This window comes from Giraffa tippelskirchi, chromosome 2 (genome assembly GCF_054371585.1).
Source record: "Giraffa tippelskirchi isolate mGirTip1 chromosome 2, T2T-mGirTip1v1.2.pri, whole genome shotgun sequence".
Lineage (NCBI taxonomy): Eukaryota > Metazoa > Chordata > Mammalia > Artiodactyla > Giraffidae > Giraffa > Giraffa tippelskirchi.
In genome coordinates, this window is record NC_137276.1 from 72,951,742 (window position 1) to 72,962,886 (window position 11,145).

The 11,145-nt window shown below is 42.2% G+C and overlaps 1 protein-coding gene and 1 long non-coding RNA gene across 7 annotated transcripts in view; one reads left to right on the top strand and one right to left on the bottom strand.

Moving 5' to 3' along the window:
* Positions 1 to 570, bottom strand: part of NRBF2 (nuclear receptor binding factor 2) — a 248,653-nt gene extending 248,083 nt beyond the window's left edge. For all 5 annotated transcript variants that reach the window (XM_081568982.1, XM_081568980.1, XM_081568979.1 and 2 more), the window contains exon 1: positions 476 to 570. The gene's annotated coding sequence lies outside the window, so the exon portion shown is untranslated. The remainder of the gene's footprint in view (positions 1 to 475) is intronic.
* Positions 571 to 622: 52 nt separating this feature from the next.
* LOC145537949 (uncharacterized) lies at positions 623 to 10,836 on the top strand. 2 transcript variants are annotated; one of them, XR_014076525.1, is made up of 6 exons: positions 623 to 1,600; positions 5,682 to 5,790; positions 6,937 to 7,005; positions 7,924 to 7,967; positions 9,191 to 9,240; positions 10,578 to 10,836. It is a non-coding gene; the product is annotated as an uncharacterized LOC145537949 (long non-coding RNA). The 2 variants fall into 2 exon arrangements; XR_014076526.1 differs by lacking the exon at positions 6,937 to 7,005 and having other exon boundaries at positions 5,682 to 5,784.
* Positions 10,837 to 11,145: the final 309 nt, after the last annotated feature.

Sequence of the window (11,145 nt, forward strand, 5' to 3'; positions counted from 1 at the left end):
CTCCATCTCCACTGTTAGCTTCGTGTCTGTGGCCTCTCTTAATATAAAAGCAGGGGCCAGCCCAGTGCTGTGGCCACTGCCTTATGGTCTAACCTCTTTTTCCCACGGTAATGGTGGCCAGAATCTCCACCACAGCCTCAGGGCCATCGATGAGTTCTCCGTACTCTCGCCAGCCCCCATTCTTCAAGGACAGCCATCGTGGGGCCCCACAGATTAATGGCAGCCACCCTCGGATTTCCCCTGTGACTTGGGGGATTATCCCCTGAAACTTTTGAGTCCCACATGCTAGTGAAGGCTCCACAACTTCCCACTCCCGTCCTTACTTCCCAGCTTCTCGGCACTCATGGGAGTTTCCTCAGCCTCCTGGCTGCTCCCTGCAGGTCTGCAAGCTCCGGACTTGCTCAGCCTCTGGACTAAAAAGATGTCGGTGTTAGCGACAGAGACATCAGTGGCTTAATGGGTGGGGGTAGCTTACCTGTCTGAAGCAAGGTCCTAAAGGGACATCCCACAGTATGCTGTAGCCTGCGGGCATGTCATGATGGGTGGGGCACGGCAGCCATCTTTGCTCCCAGTGGGAGGGGGCGGATACAAGTTATACGGGGAACCAACCTCAGGTTGACTCAGTGGTTACCAGGGAAACTAGCGGAGGGGCATGCCCCTCATCACTGCTTTGACAGTAACAGGTGGAGATGCTCTGCTCTAGAGATTAGAACAATCAATAGTTGGAGCTGGGGGAAAGCATGTCAGTTACGTGAGGAGGTGTAGGTGAAGCAGGCGCTGGTCAAGCAGGGGATGTACAGAGAGCAAGAGAACTGGCACCTTGAGTGGACTACCCTTACCCCTCAAGGAGGGCTTTGTCCTCTGTTTTTGTCCCTCCATCCCCTCCACTGGTTGCCTTCTATAGGAGCCAGGACACAGGAGCCAGGGTCCATGGGACCTTCGGTGGCTCACCTTTAAATATAGATTTCTGCTCCTTGTGAACAGATCTGGAACGAAATTTGCTTCACAAGAAAAGCAAAACTGCTGGTTGGTACAAAGGTTTGGATTATATGTGGTTGGAAACTTATCCATACCACCTCCAAATATTTATTATCATACAGAGTTTTGAGGACTGGGTGACTTTTCGTGCTGCGCAATAAAGAGCAGAGAGAAGAAATCTTGGCCAGCAGCAGCCAACAGAAAGCGTTTTGGTTTTGGGTTCTTAATTGTTAAGAGTCTGATATGCCAAGGTTGACTTTTTATTAGCATGTCTCTTATCCTTTACGAAAAAGTTTTGAAACGGTCTACCCAAAGGTTTTCCTATCACAGTTTCTAGAGATGACTTGTGTTTGAATTTGGCCAATTAACATGACAATGTCGATGGCAGATTCTTTTCCGGGGGGAAAGAGTTGTTCTTTGAAGGGCAGTGTCTGAAGGTGTCGAGACCAAGAAGCATCTTCTCCTCTGGGACTATTTGGATTGTATGTTCCTGAGCCAAAAAAACATTCTTTAGCATTGGCTGACAAAATGGGCTTCAGAACAGGAGTTTCTAAAGCTGCAGTAGAAAATTTAATTATTCAGGTCCTGTCAAAATCCATCTGCTTAATTCAACTGTTTCTGGGTAAGGTACTTTTTGTTTTTTCCAGCAGTATTACTGATGGCTCTCTGATAGGAATATGAAATTAGCTTTCTTTATAAGCAAGCTTTTCTTGTTATTTTTCTCAGCCTTGGGAGTATTTGTGTTAGATATCTTCCTAGAGTTTATTTGCCTTATAGATAATTTGATAGAGACACTTAAGCTACTTTTAGAGCTGAGAGGTAGATGGTGTCATTTAAGGAATTGCTGCCAGAGATTTCAATGTGATAATGACTTAGTGACTGACTGGTCCCCACAACTTATAAGTAAAGCCTTTCTGTAATTTTATGGGGAGAAGAGCACCAGAAGTTTTTTTGGGTTTGCACAAGACCCACATATGTGACGTGTTTGTGAGCATATCTAGGGTCTCGACTGTTTCAGGGTGCCTCATCTGAACAGTTGGAAACCCTGTACTAGACAATAGTTACGTTTATGATAAGCATTCATAAATTTGCTTTTGAGGAGTGGGTGGGGGAAGGCTTTGAGGTGGTTGCTAAATGTATAAATAATGGATGTGCCAATATCTGGGCTTTTTCAGCTTAAATATCAGACAGAGAGCCTTATGCAAGCCACTGACTTAGTGAAACTATTTGTTATTTTAGAGTGCTTGCCTGGATAATAAGCTATAGGACAGAAACAGAATTTTCAAAATCAGTAATGTCATTTGCATTTTAAATGGAGATTAAGAAAAAGTTATACTGATGATTCTCAGTGAAAATATGTTTATAAGAAAATCTCAGTGACAATATATATAAGAAAGTGGACTTGTTAGTGATAACAGCCTTACATCTATATGGGGTCTGCAGCCAAACGGGCTTTCAAGAACCAACTCCTCTTTCCCAATTCAAATAAAGAACTCTACTAATTTCAGTAGGTCTTCAAGTCAAGAATGTGTCATGGGAATTTTTTTTTTATTTTATGTTTTAAAAAAGCATTGATTTATTTGGCTGTACTGGGTCTTAGATGTGGCACGTTGGATCTTTAGTTGCAGTGTAGGGGACCTAGTTACCTGACAAGGAATCTAACCCAGGAGCCCTGCACTGGGAGTTCAGAGTCTTAGCCACTGGTCCACCAGGGAAAGTCCCTATTGTGGCAATTTTGGAAAACAGCCCTCTGGGGCCTTGGAACTGGGGAGGAAAATAAAAATACTTTGCAGGGCTACTTCTGAATAATGAACATTCCTATGATAGAGTCAGAGGCTTGCTGATCTGGGCCTGGCTGAGGATCATTTTTAGTTAAGAGCACTACTTGCTTTTCTATTTTCCCAGCTTTTCAAACCCTGACGTGTATCAGTCCAACCCTGCAGACCAACCCTGCGCATTTTGCTTTTTCCTGCAGTTTGGAGGCCATGTCTACTTCGGAGGCTTGCAGGACGTAAGGCTGCTTCTTGTTACAAAGCTCGGACTCCTTCCTCACCACAGGGTTTGGGGCTTTTCCAGCCCTACTAGACACACACCTTGGAGACTATTCTAGTTCTCCGCCTACCTCCTCACTTTAAGTCTTCAGGTCCTTTAAGACCATAGGAAATGATCCGTTTATTTTCTTCTGGGAACAACTCTGGTTTTACTTTGAGATGGTGGGCAACTGAATGAACCTTCCTGTGCCTGAATTTTGCTTGTCTGTGGTTCCAATCTCAAGGGCACACAGCCTCTTTGGGACTGTTTCTGGATCTTCAACGTGCATGTTAACAATTTATGGCGCTTTACTAAGAATTCATGCTCTTGAGTTTCCCTCGGATTCTATTAATATGATGGGGCCCAAGTACCTCCATGTTAAACATCCTTCTTTGCTGATTTTAATGTTTATGGTCTGACGACAAACTCTGAGACTCATTAATGCTTTAGAATTTTAATGCAAAAAGAACTAAATAGTTTAATGAGTCCAAACTTCCTTATTTTTCAAATGAAGAAATTGAGATTAAATGAGATGATAAACCCACAGCTAACTGGCAACAAATCTGGGACTAGAAACTGGGTTCTCCTACCTTTTAGTTTATGAGGCTATGAGGCATAAGGTGAGACACAACAACATAGAAATAAAATAACTTAGGGTTTATGGGATTGAGCCATGTGGCTGCCTCAAACATGTAATTGAGGATGTTACTAAAATGCAGAAATATGAGAACTATTGATTCTTTCCTTAATTATCTGGAAAGTTCTTTGTGTAGGTTATCAAGTCTAAACTTGCATTCAGTTCTTAAAATCCCCAGTGCCAAGTGGGCATCCATTTGGTTGAAGATTTGTTTGAAGATTTCTAGGGATAAATATGCCCCCACCACCCTGAGCCCCTCTCCCTGTCCACTTTCTAACAGCTTATTTCCCATTATGATTACTTTTGTATTGAGCTGGAAATCTCTCCTCCTCGCCTTAAGCTTCTATTGCCGAGGCTAGTCCTACTTTCTTTCTTTTCAATATTTGTTATTTTTTTAATTTTTAATCGAAGGATAATTGCTTTACAATATTATGTTGGTTTCTGCCATACATCAACATGAATCAGCCATAGGTATACATGTGCCCCCTCCTTCTTGAACCTACTTATTTTTATTTATTTATTTGGCTGTACTGGGTCTTAGTTGTGGCACAAGGGATCTTTTCGTTGAGACCTGCAAACTCTTTGTTGTGGCATGTGGGTCTAGTTCCCTGATCAGGGATCGAACTCTAGCCCCCCCTCATTGGGACCACGGAGTATTAGCCACTGGACCGCCAAGGAAGTCCCTGATTCTGTTTTCAAGAGAGATTCAGAACAAGTCCAGTTTGCCTTCCACATGACAGCAATCATGCTCTCTATCTAAACTGTTCTTGTTTAGCCTGAACAACCCAAGGTACTTTGCCATTCTTTGTGTAATTTGACTTTCAATTTTCTTCATTCTAATTCTTTTCTTCTAAGTGAAGTCTGTTTGGTCAATTTTTTGTATTAAAAAATGACACCTGAAATAGTCATAGTACTCAGTGTGGTTTGACCAACTCAGAACTCATTACTTCTAGATACTTTTCTCTTAACTACAAGGACTGTGGGCTTCCTAGGTGGCACTATTAGTAAGGAACCTGCCTGTCAATTCAGGAGACGCAAGAGATGTGAGTTTGGTCCCTGGGTTGGGAAGATCCCCTGGAGGAGGACGTGGCAACCCACTCCAGTGTTCTTACCTGGAGAATCCCATGGACAGAAGAGTCTGGTGGGCTACAGTCTGTAGGGTCACAAAGCGTCGGACATGACTGAAGCAAGGTAGCAACCACACAAGCATAAGGACTGAAAATACATATCTTTTTGAGTGGCCCAGTCACATCCAACTCATAGTTATTTTAAAAAATCCCATGTTTTTTTACATGTGCTGTTAAAATCATGTGTCCTCACATAGTTTGTTTTTTTATACCCACGTGTTTTACTTTATGGGGCTTCCCATGTGGTGCTAGTGGTAAAGAACCCGCCTGTCAATAAAACTAACAAACATATACTGTAAATCAACTATACTCCAATACAATTTTTAAAAATATTTAAAAAAAAAAAAAAAAAAAGGTGTTCCAGCCTGGGAAATCACATGAGTCGAAGACCAAAGATGAAAGAAAGTAAAGCTTGGGGTGCGGTGGGGGGTACACGTAGATGGGACTGGCAGAGACAGGTACCAGGAGACGGGTGGTGGAAGCAGCTGTGGGATTTGCGAGTGTCTAGGTGGTTGATAAAAATGTTGGTCAGTAGTGTCTGACACTACTGGTGTCTGACACCAATCCATTAATTGATCTTCTTTAGGGAAGATAGTTTCCCACAACTCTAATCACCTCATTTTCCATCCTGTCTACCAAAATATCCTGAGAGATTTGGCCAAATATTTAGCTGAAAGTCAGACACACCACGTTCCCTGATTGAGCAGACTAATAACCTTAATTAAAATGAAAATGTGTTGACCTTCATCTGGCCTAACTTGGCCCCTGTGAACCTGTGCCAGTCGCCTGTGACTGATGTCTGATTTTTTAAAAAATATTTATTTATTTATTTGGCTGCATCAAGTGTTAGTTGCAGCATACAGGATCTTCGATCTTCATTGCCAAATGCGGGAATTTTGATTTTGCAGCCATGCAAGTGATGTCTGATTTCTCATCCACACGACTCCCCCTGAGTTGGTCCCTAGGGAGAGAGCCAGGAGAACGCCTCTTAGAAGACTGACCTCGTAAAATGTAATGGTGGGTAATTGTGAAATATGACATAGAAAAGATTTTCTCTTGCTCAGAAGATGTCAGCTGGGTTAAAAGGAGCCCTCATGGGGCACTGTCTGGCTGTTACAGCAGAGTGGCCTGGGAGTCAGATTACCTAGATGCAAACCCTGCCTTTCTCAGTTACTATCTTCATGACTTTGAGCAAAAGGTTGGCTTTCCTCAGCTATAAAAGGGAGATCAAATGCCTACATCTCAGAGCAATATGTATTTGAAGTAAATGAAATAATGTATGCCCAGTGGCTGGTGCATAGTATGCATTTGATAAGTGTTATTATTTTTCTAGAACAAATTGTTTTCATCACAAAGACTCTCGTGCCTTCTAATTTCTTGCCCGCATGTGGTCTTGTCATTTTCTCTCATACTTTGTGGAGCAGCCCCCCACCCCCAACCTTTTTCCTGTTACAGCAACTGTGAAGTGCAAAGGGAATAAAGTATCTGGAAGCAGCACTATGAATTCTTTTGATTAAAGTGATACTTTTTTTCCTCCCATTTTTGGAGGCCTGGAGTCAGCTAGCCAGGGTGATGTGAAGAAAGACTTGCGGTGTGAGCGAGCTGGGTACAGGGCTCCATGCCTGCGAAGTCACCCCACCCCCAAGTCTGCAGTGAAGGCTGTGGGTGGACCGGTGACAGGAGGCATTCTTTCTCAGTGCTGTACGTGACATCCCGGGCAAATGGACAGCGTGAGTCTTTGTGATTTTGCAACGTTTCATTGTTACTTAGCGCTTTAGATTAGCAACTGTCCAAAGCTGATGCAGCAGCTGATGTTCCGAAAGGGATGTTATTTTGTCAGCTTGTGTAAGTTACCAGTGGACCAAAATTTGCACTTCATTTGTAAATTGGAAAAGTAGAATGAGTCCCTGAGCCCTTTGAATTTGGAAATCTTCCCTACTGTCCCAGCCATCCATCATACACCATGATATATAAAATTCCGTTTGGTAATCCAGGGTCACTGGAGATACCCACTAGATTTTCCCGCACGTTTGGATCAGTGCAGGTATGAATAGATCAGGGCTAAGGCTAAGATTTGCCCTCAAGACATTTTGGGGGCTTTCTGAAGGTTTCTAGTAAGCAGCCATGCATTAATGTTTATTTGTGTCTTTCCTCTTATGTAAGCATTCTTCTGGGAGATGGAGTGGTCAAGACATTGCCCACCTCAGTCCCTATCCTCCTGTCTGAAACAAGGTGAGCCTGTTTCAGGAAGAGATGTGGAGATGACGCATTGTTAATGAGAATAGCATGCCCTCCGCGGCCTCCTCAGGCGTGGAGCTGGGCCACAAGCTGGGAACACCTGCTCTTACGTGCTGTATGTTTCAATCCATTGAAAGATCTTAGTGCAAAATCAAGCATGGAATTATGTTCTGTGGTTTTCAAAGAGGTTCCTATGGGGTTTGAGTTGGATAGGCCAGGCCAAGAACAAACTCATTCATCTGTGACAGATATAACCAGACTCCAATGTCTGGTCTGGGAAAACTGGACATGTTTTACAGAACCCACAATGCTTGGGATCCTCATTTAGAAAGTTTATAACATTAGTCTGGCCCCAGATTGAGCCGACCTCACAACTGTCAAGAGGGTAAGTGCGTTTGGGTCTGTGTGTTTATGCCATCTAGTGAAATCATCAAGTTTGTTCTCTAGAAAAACTGCAGATCAATTTGCTGCATCTCTAAGTCATTTCCCCTATAAGGCCAACTCTCAGCCTCATTAAAAAAAAAAACAGCTCATATCTCCAAGCCTAACTTTTCTCAGTTCCTCTGGATAAATAAAGTTTCTCTGTGAACCAATTAGAGGAATCTCCATTTTTTTTAAATATCAAAGAATTGGATTAAAATGGATTGTGCAGGAAATGCTGTCACAAAAAAGGCCAAGAAAAGAAGACATGCTTAATTATTGAGTGGAATATTCATAATTTTTCATATCTATCAGCTCAGTGTGTCCCTAACATGTTTTTAAGATATACAAAAGGAACACATATTATAGCTCTTCTTTTTTTTTTTTTTGAGGAAAGCAAAACAAATGCCAATATAATCCTTGTTTTTGAATACTTCATTTCTCTTCAGTTGAACAAAATAACTCCATTTCTTTTTCAATTCTCTCTTTTAGGGCTACCCTCCACCCAACCATTGTGTAAAGAAGTTCATTTAAAGGTAAACCCCGCAAAGCCTTGAGAAAATTTTGCTACTATACTATTGTAGTTAATCATAAATGATTACTAGTTCCTGCCTTCTCTGCAGTTAAACATGGATTTCTGGTTTTTAAATCAGGATAAAGAAAGTTTAAATGTCTCCAGGAGCTCTCGGAGACCAGCAGGGTTACCATATTTTCCTCGGAGTGCTCTCTCCTGGTCAGGACGTTTCTGAGTGCCACCTTTAAGTATACCCGTTGTTGACCTGAGTGAGAACTAGACATATGGGTGTTGGAGTAGGAAGTTAATAGGTATGTCCAAACCTATTATTTCCAGTAAGCCTTTATGAGGCCTTTCTTCTGAGTTAAGATAGCTGGGGGCTTGAATTTAGCCAGCAGTAGGAAACGGACTTGCCATGGTAGCATGAGACATCCTGGTTTTTAAAAGAAGACGGATCAGAGAATGACAGCTGGACTCTTTGAAATACTCATGCCCTTCCTTCCTGTCATCTATCTCTCTTTCCACCTTACCTTTTCCTCTTCTCTTTCTATCACAGTTTCTCCTCTCCCTCCCCTCTCCGTGTCTCTGTCAGTGTCTCTCACTTTCTCCTCCTGAATGTTATCTTGACTATTTTCTCCCAGATCAAAGGTAGAAGTGGACCATTTGATTAATTGCCGTGCAGCAGAACCCTTTGCCTCCTTGACACACAAGCCAAGGAGACAAAGGGCACTCTTTAGAAGTCTTGAGCTGTGTGGGTGCAGGGTGTAGAATTCATAAGCCTGAGAGCATGGGGCCCTCCCAGCAGGGATGTGAAGGTCCCTAGACCCTGCCAAAGAATAAAGTTGCTACTGCCGCACATTGTGTTGAGCCATATTTGCATTTGAGGAAAAAGCATACAACCCCAGCTATTAAGCCATGTGGACTATACAAGTTGGATTTAAAGTTTGAAAAAAAAACTTTTAATTTCCATGTGTGGAAATCAGTAGCATGAGGGTTGACAGGAATGATGACTGACAGTTTAATCTTTGCTTTCCTGTGCTGTGAAAAGTCCTTAGAATTGCACTGTCCCATCCAGGCATCACTAGTCCTGTGTAGCTATTTTCATTCAAATTTGTTAAAATGAAGTAAAATTTAATATTTTGTTCCTTAGTCACATTAGTCTCATTTTAAGTATTCAGTAGCTATATGGTGGTATCAGTTACTCTATCGGACTGTGAAGATAACAGAATATTTCCATCTTTGCAGAAAGTTCCTCAGGACAGAACTGTTCCTGATCCTTTGTTCTCTTAAGCCAGGTAGGTTAGAGGAGGCCATGGAGTGCGCCACAATTGAAAGCTGAGTAGGATTTCAGAACTGGCTGAACACAAAGAAAGAAAAAGAGAACAGAATGCCATGTTAACATAAGGAGAGGTGGAATGGGTTGATAAAAATGAGATACTGTTTGGGAAGTTGTTTTAGAAGTTGAGAAGATACACCTGTATATATACTTATATATACATAGATACACTGATACAATTACAGATGGAATTATGACAGCTATTGTGATTATTTCTAAGAGAAGAATGCTCAACTGAGGGTGAAAGCTTAGCCAGTGGCCGTGTGCTTTCTCTACTCATCAGAACTACAATTCAGGGTTCGACCCTCCTAGCCTAGGCTAGGTCTCAAGTGAGGAACCCCACCTTCTTTGTAAGGCTAACAGTTGCTTTGAGTAATTGAGATGTGCTTAAATTCCCAAAGGGAGTTTCGTTCCCACAGATCATCTTCCCTAGATCCTAATGGGGTCCAGGGTCACTTACTACCTTCAGGTAGTGAAAATGATGATTTTAAAGCAAAGGTTTTCTTTAGCCTAACCAATAATCTTCCTCTTGAATTGAACATAGATCCCATCAGACCTCACTCTCAAGTTAACTCATGGTTCAAGCCTGATTTGGATGTTTGTCAGTCATGCAGAAAAGACCCTTGGGCTACTCTGCCCCAGTGTCATGATTACAAACACACAGACTAAGATAATGGATTCTAGTCTCCTGGCTTGCACAAGGCAGGCTTTTCCCAAGCCAGGTGGCAATCTCATTGAGATCCAGTGTCCCTCAAAGCAAGAACATTGGGTTCTTCAGAGAGGTCAGCTTTGGCCTCTGTACTGTGACTTCCTAAATTTGCTAATGATCCTGGCCTTCCTCTCCTCCCCTCAGGCACTTTCATTTACTTTTCAATCCTTTTGGCTCTGACCTCTTAGTGGTTACAAAACTAAATGGGTAAGAGGGCTGGGGAATAATCCACCAAACCCTCATCAAGTCTTAAGGATTTAGGTATTGGTGTCTGTGTGCTGGATCCTTCTCACCTGTTCCTCAGTGAAATGTGTGGTAAGGCAGTCTAAGCATCAGATGTTCTGGTAAAATATGTCTGAGCTAAAAGTTAAGGGAGTCTCACTGCCTGGTTGGAGGATGAATGGAGTTTGTGATGAACCCAGGAGAAGCGATCAGAGGTTTAATCAGCACATACATGAGCCTGATTCTTTGCTGGTAATGATTAGAACTTTCCATCAACACATTTGTTACTAATCAACAAATATTTATTGAGTGCATCTTCATCAGATGTTGAGGTATAATGAAGGAACTTATCGTCTATTTGTCAGGTTTTGAACAGATCGATGATACGTTACGATTCACAAACTTTGGAAGTCTCAAACGTTTTGTGTTGAGTATTTTAAAGGTTTTATTTTTATCACCAAATGTGAAAAGTGGAATGTGAAGAAAGATTGTGGAGGGGGAACAGTCCCTCCTTATCTCTGTTTCCTGGGTCTGGGATGAACTGTGAGAAAAAATAGGTTATTTGAAGGATGGGTCTATTATGAACAAAGTCTGAAAATGAAAATAAAAAATGGTTTTTAACTACTTGGCTGTTTCTGCATTGATTAGTTGTTTGTTGAAATAGGAAGCCCATGCCAGAGCTTTCTCTCACATTCCTGGGATCTGAATTTACATGTCTGGTGTCTGCTTTCAGAGCACCGTCAAAACTTGCTTGTCATTTGCCTTATCACTTCCTCGCCAACAACTGGTGTAGCTGAGGGGAAAATCTCTTTCAGAGAGGTGAGGGACCTTAGAAGTCATCTGTTTTCACTTCTTTACCTTCCAAGTGAGACTTCTGAGGTCCAGAGAGGTGAAGCACCTCCCTCCAGGCGCACAGCTTCTTGGGCTAGAAGC